We start from the raw sequence: 6,337 nt of genomic DNA, 5'->3' as shown, positions 1-6,337 counted from the left end.
TGCATAAAGCTAGTTTTAGTTCACAATATTTGAGAAAAGCTTATTCAAGTGCTAACTAACTCAAGTGGGAACATTAGTGTCATTCCCACCATTCAAGTGGTGATTTCAATTCAATTCACCACAAGGCATTTCACCATCATCCTTTTCAACATCATTTTCAAAGATATGACATCGGAAACTGTATGGCCTTTCCAACCGTCCGTAACCGTGGACGCGGCTATTCGAATAGGTTTACACTCTGCAGAGGTTGCACACTTGTGCCACAACATTTGATTTCATCCGTCGGGATTACCCCGAATCATCGTAACACGATACGCGGATCATCAACCATAACCTTTTACTTATAAATCCTAGTATGAGCACCTCTCCCCATGAGCTTGGCCTCCCAGTGAAGACCAACTGTCAACCTGGGAACTGCACAACGCTTGGCCGTACAATTCACCTCAATTTCACATCATTTCTCAACAACGGAGGCAGCCTCAAGCGTAACCCCTATGACGTGTGTTCAGAGGGAACCGATACTAAGATGCATAAACTTCCAGTTAAGCCCTACCCATAATCAGGTATTGTGGGGGTACTTAATAATTGGAAAAGGTATCGCATTCAAACCAACATCATTGTTTATCAAAAATCACCATCTTCTCTTGTTCATATTCACCTTCAAAAATCATTCAGTGGAATGCATCTTCATTCTAAGGTTTCAAATTCATTTCAAATTCATATTGTTCCCACCTAGAGTAGTCAAGTTTTAATTCATTAGCACTAGCTCTAAATCATGAGGGCTGCTATCTTGCTTTGCTTGGAAGAGACTAACTTCACTACTCTAGTAACCAACTTGTACTTTGACCAAAGTTAACTATAAAAGTAACTCTTGGAAAACAACAAGTAAAACTTGTAAAGTAAAAACTTGGGATAGGCTTATGTAAGAAAAGATAAGAATCATGGTGCCTTGCCCCAAGGGCTTTGCACTTTGGAAGAATATTAGCTTGCCTTGGTAGTTCTCAAACTGTTCCTCCTCCTCCTCTTGGTAGCAACCTTCTTCTTCGGCGTACTCTCCGGTGCTACCAGAGGTACAAACATCCCATGAATTCATGTGAGACAAGTTCAAATGAAGTATAAGACTCCACATAATTTGCTTTAATAGTTTTGGACAATATCAACTAGTTAAACTAGTCAAATGATCCATTAATTAAACTAGGGCATGATCATGCAAAGTGACCACACCATTTTATTGCAGAAACAATTAGTGTAAGTCAAATGTGAGCTATTAGAGTTGGAATTAACTTAATATCTATTTTGGTTGATTTTTAATAATTATTTGAATAGGTAAAAGTCCCTGCCTTGTTATTTTTATCAGATTAATTCTACAAAGAATCTGGTCATGGGACCAGTGGCATGTTGTAGATAATTTCTCTAGCTTTCCAACAATATAAAGTTTATCAGATTTGGTTTAGCCAATTTAATTCTATTGAATTTCAAAGTGGAGGCAGTATTGAAATTATTTGAAATTAACTAAATTGAGTCTGAATTAAAAAGGCCGGCGGGAAAAGCTACTGGGCCAAATCATTTAAACACGCCCAAGGCCAGCCCAGCCACGGTCCAGTGCCGCGCGGGCTGCCTGACAAAGGGTCCCACATGTCAACGGCTCATCTAACCCGAATCGGTAAGTTTCAATGTGGGGCGTAGGATTAGAAATGGATCGAACGGCTCGAGTTCATCGTCGTCCCCGGCGAGAGAGAAGTTCGCCGGCGGCTCAGGTAGGGGGTCGGAGGGCTAACCAGTGCTCCAGCGAGGGATGACAGTGTGCGTGGTGAAGTTGTGGACGACGGCGGAGCTCCTTGTACCGGCGGCTCCTCCTGGAACAGCTCCAATCGACGGCGGCGACCTCCGGGTACTGGCGGCGTCGATCTTCAAATTGGAGCAGCTCCGGCGATGATTCGATGGGTGGAGTGGTGGTTGAGAAGCAGTGAGAGGTGGGGAGTGCGGTGGTGTGCTCCGTTGCTTCCAGGGAACGTGCTATTTATAGGATTGAGAGAGGGTGGCGGGGCAGTGATGCGGGCGACCATGGCGCGGCTTCTCCGGCGAGCTATCGAGCTAGGTGAGGGTGTAGAGGTGTTCTACGTGTCCAGGCGAGGCGAATGGTGGCGACAGCTCGGTCGGGGAGCGTCGGAATCGCTCGCGTTGCGTCCATGTCTGGCGGTGTCCGCGTCGGGGTTTCCTCTTCGTCTCCGGCGGCGGCGGGCACGGGTCGTGGTCGAGGTGTTGTCTGGCGATGTCCAGGTGGCGAGTGGATGCTCAACTCGTCGCTAGCGGGTCCAGGGCGAGAGCGAGGTGGGGGCGCGGCGCGTGTACTGTGACGTCCGCGCGCATGTCCACGCGCGACGTCACCGGCATGGTGAGCGCGTCCAGGGCGCGCGTCGTCCGGCGTGTGTCGTCCTCGAGCGTGACCATGGCGAGGCTAGGGTGGCGTAGGAGGTGCGTTGGCGTGCTGTGGCGAGGTGGCCATGGCAGAGAAGCAAGGGGAGAGAGGGGAGGTGGTCGGGCTCGGCGACATGGCCGGCATGGCCATGCCCTAGCTGTCCTCCTCCTCTCCTTAGCAGTACTATGCCTCAATTAGGGTTAGAGGGGACCAGGGGACACAATGGTGTAGGTTAGGGAAATTTAGGTGGTGTAGAATCACTATTTGCAATAGTTGCAAATAGTGCCCGATTTTGTAAATTGCAAAAATATCCAAATTTGAAAATATTCAAATGGTGAATCTTTTTGAAATGTGAGTGTTGAGATAAGTTGTATTTGACCAGAGGTGATTAGAGGTGGTGGTGGAAATTTAGAATTCAAGAAATGGGCAAAAATGGCTAAGTGGAGAATGTTGCATATGTGATAAAGTTGAGACTTTGGATGAGCATGGCTCATGATCAAAGATGATTTTGGCATGGTGATCTTTACCAAAGTTTTTCACCTTGATGTTGACTTTGAAATGGTGCAAAGAGTTAGCAAGAGTTGGTTTGGGAAAATTGAATGGCAAGGGCTCAAAGTGGTGATCAGACTATAATTGTCAATTTTGACCATTATCATATGTGAGCTAGTTTTGTGTTTGAATTTCATTTGAATTGTGCTTCTTTGATTCCAAAAGTTGTAATAAGTTTTTAATAACATTATTCAACTAATGGTGAAGACCAAATAGGTCTAGGGTCAAAATTTATAAAAATGCCATAGAGCATATGTTAGGGTTTTTTAGGCCTGTAGGTGGTCATGGGCCGTCCACGGCGCCGCCAGCCTATCCCACCTTAATCCTTTAAGTGAAGGCCCACGGCAAGGGAGGGAAATGTGATGGGCTGTAGCGGTGCGTCCGCTACCGTCGCCAGGCCGCCTCGAGCCCTAGGGTAATCGCACTGGACACTGGAGGTGGAGGGGTTCTTCCTCGCAGCCAAGGTCCGCTACGTCCCCCCTTCGACCGACGCCATGGCCGGCGATAGTCCGCCTCCTCTCCCTCCTCTCCCTCCCTTCGCTCAATCGGCCGCCACTCCCTCGCTCCACTCCCCTTCTCCTACCATGGCCAATCTCACCCTTGAGCAGCAGGACTGTGGGGAGCACCCGGCGGGCGGCGAGGTTTGTGGGGATCCTCAACCGCACGCGCCCGACGAGGTCTGTGGGGAGCAGAAGGTGTCCGGAGAAATCCAGGGGAAGCTGCCGAAGAAGATCCGCAAGAAGGTATAATCTTCCTCTCTTTCCCAGTGATTTACCTTGGATTCCCGTGTGAGTTGACCTGGATCCTGTGTTCTTGATTCAAAGTGATGGATTAGAAAAATAGTTTTGGATCAAACTTGCAGGTAGAAACACAGATATATGACATGCACTACACAAACAGAACCTACCTACTTGAAGTTCTCTGAATATTCTTCAAGTGATTTTGTATCATATTTGTTATACACACTTAGAACATTCTCTGGACGTTCTGATGTAATGCCATTAACTTAACACACGTTCTGATGTAGCAACATGGGTAGTCTTGTTTACTGAATATACAGCTATAGAAGTCTTGTTTACTGAATATACAGCTGAATTTGAAGATAATGTCGATATGCTGTCACAAGAACAAAATGGTGAGGACGAGCTTGGACCGTTCCCCTCCTCCCGCTACAGTAGAGGTAGGCGATTTCTGAAACCCCCTTCTGCTTCCACCTCGCCGCCGGCGATTCGTGTGATTCCCCACCCTCCGGCGGCCGCCTCGGCGGCGGGAGGATGGGGAATCGCCTGATCCCGGCGTGTACATAGTGTAGGTAGCAGTAGGTTGCTAGCCGGCGGCGCTGGGGAGTTGGTGGCGTGGCCGGAGTGGCTTTTGCAGGCGGTGGTCCTCTCCTTCGCGGTCGGTGCTCCGGTGGAGGCCAGCGGCGGATCTGCCGTCTTTGCTTCGCTCGCGTCTCGTCGGAGGCGTGGTGCGTCTCGTCCCCGTGCCGGGGGCCGTGTGGTGGAGGCTCCGGCTTTTGAAGATCTTGAAGGTTCGGGTGGTGTTGAACAAGATGGCGGCGGCGTCTGTCGCGCAGGGTGGAGGTGCTTGCGCACCGAGGAGCGTCGACTTCCGTGTCGTGAAGGGGATCCTCCCAGTCCAAGCGTTCGGAGGAGTTGCGGCGGGTTTCGCCGGCGTGGCGGCTTGCTCGATGAGGACGACGAAGCCAAAGCTCAGAGGGGTGTCTTTGTAATTTTTCAGTTTTCTGAGCTTGTCTGTAAGACTCTTGTTTAATGCATTCTGGTCCTTCTTCGCAAAAAAAAAAGAACAAAATGGTGAGGAGGTTGCTTTGGCTGATAGTTCCCTCTCTGATTGGGAGGCGCATGTAAAGCTTAAGCAGGCTAGATGCCGCAATGAGCTGCAGCAGTACATTGGTGAAGGTTTCCATCCTTGTACACCAGATTTCGAGATTCTTAAGTGGTGGGCTGTGAATTCAGCAAGGTACCCAATCCTTGGCAACATTGCCCGTGATGTGCTAGCTGTACCAGCTTCCACGGTTGCCTCTGAATCTGCATTCAGCACATGTGGGAGAGTTATTACAGATCATAGAAGTAGTCTAGCACCTGAAACTCTCGAGGCATTAATGTGTTATGGAGATTGGATTCGAACTATCCGTAAGTACCTTCCTCCAACATCTGCTCTATTTCATACATTTGTATCGTGTGGCATATTTTCACTTGTAACTATTGCAGAATCTTCAGAAGCTGGAGAGAAGACCGGGTGTGAAAACTAACTTCATTATATTTGCCATGTAAGCAAACTAGCTGACAGATATTTATTAAGGTGCTGGTTTTTTGATCTAGCAACATGCAAGCTGATAGATGGAATTACTTGCTTGTGGTGCAGGTATCGACATTTGGAGGCTTTGCCAAAGCTGAGTCATGTTTGTTACAAGTTGATGCATCTAGTAATGTACATCTCCAGTTTAAGGACGTTTGATTTTGGATAAGACAAAGCCGAACTAGCTTTACATGCAGGCAGGGGAAGTGAGTGAAGAGAGGGACTCTTAAGCTTATACTTGTTAGTGAACTAAGCTGAGGCTGCTGGTTTGGATTAGCTGCAGTAGACACATGTTATGACAACTAGTATCTTGTCAATTCTTCTAAAGCTACAAGATCTGTTCTGCCAGTTTTAGGAAAAGGTGATTGCATTTGAATAGACAATGTCAAGAGCTTTGCATCGGCTAATATGTAATAGTTGAGATAGTATGTGCTATTTATTCTTGTGCTTTAAAATTTGAACGGAGAAGTATTTGGCTTCACGGCGTCCTCTTATATCTTTTACTCTTGTCGATGGTTGAAGGCTTCGAAGCCCAAGTTGTATTTCTTGTTTATTCTTTGCACCTTGTACTTACCGTAAATTATGAAGGGCATACCTTGAACTTTGAGAGACAACAAATGTTCTAGCTATTCTATTTTCTAATTTGTTCTTGTTTTTTTTAATAGTTGAGCTAGTATTGATCGGCTAAGATAGAGACGGAGCCCTAGGGTGCTGGCTGGTTTAAACAACCTTGATCGGGTGCTGGCGGGATTATACAGCCGCGCGCGCGCTGGCTTTTCCTAAATCCTGATACGCTGGTGGGTTTAACCGGGCAGGTGGACGCCGCTGAACACAGACGTTTTTTTACGGACATGAAGCGGCACCCCGTTGAATTATAAGGACACGACTGGACACTTGGTGGGCCACCGCTAGCGGGCCCATTTACACCCTGAGGGTTTTTAGGGTTTTCCAAATATTGGATTTTCTTCCTCTTTGATTTATTTGGTTGGTGATCTTCATATGATCACATTAGGGTTTTAGAGCACCTCAAATACAAGTAATAACAATCAT

General features: G+C 47.4%; 1 long non-coding RNA gene across 1 annotated transcript; it reads left to right on the top strand.

The window, feature by feature from the left end:
- Positions 1–4,796: 4,796 nt before the first annotated feature.
- Positions 4,797–5,824, top strand: LOC124688481. The gene is made up of 3 exons (XR_006998544.1): positions 4,797–5,121; positions 5,200–5,258; positions 5,354–5,824. It is a non-coding gene; the product is annotated as an uncharacterized LOC124688481 (long non-coding RNA).
- Positions 5,825–6,337: the final 513 nt, after the last annotated feature.

This window comes from Lolium rigidum, chromosome 2 (genome assembly GCF_022539505.1).
Source record: "Lolium rigidum isolate FL_2022 chromosome 2, APGP_CSIRO_Lrig_0.1, whole genome shotgun sequence".
In the NCBI taxonomy this organism is placed as follows: Eukaryota; Viridiplantae; Streptophyta; class Magnoliopsida; order Poales; family Poaceae; genus Lolium; species Lolium rigidum.
Note: the sequence above shows the minus strand (reverse complement) of the source record. Positions and strands in the feature narration are given on the sequence as shown.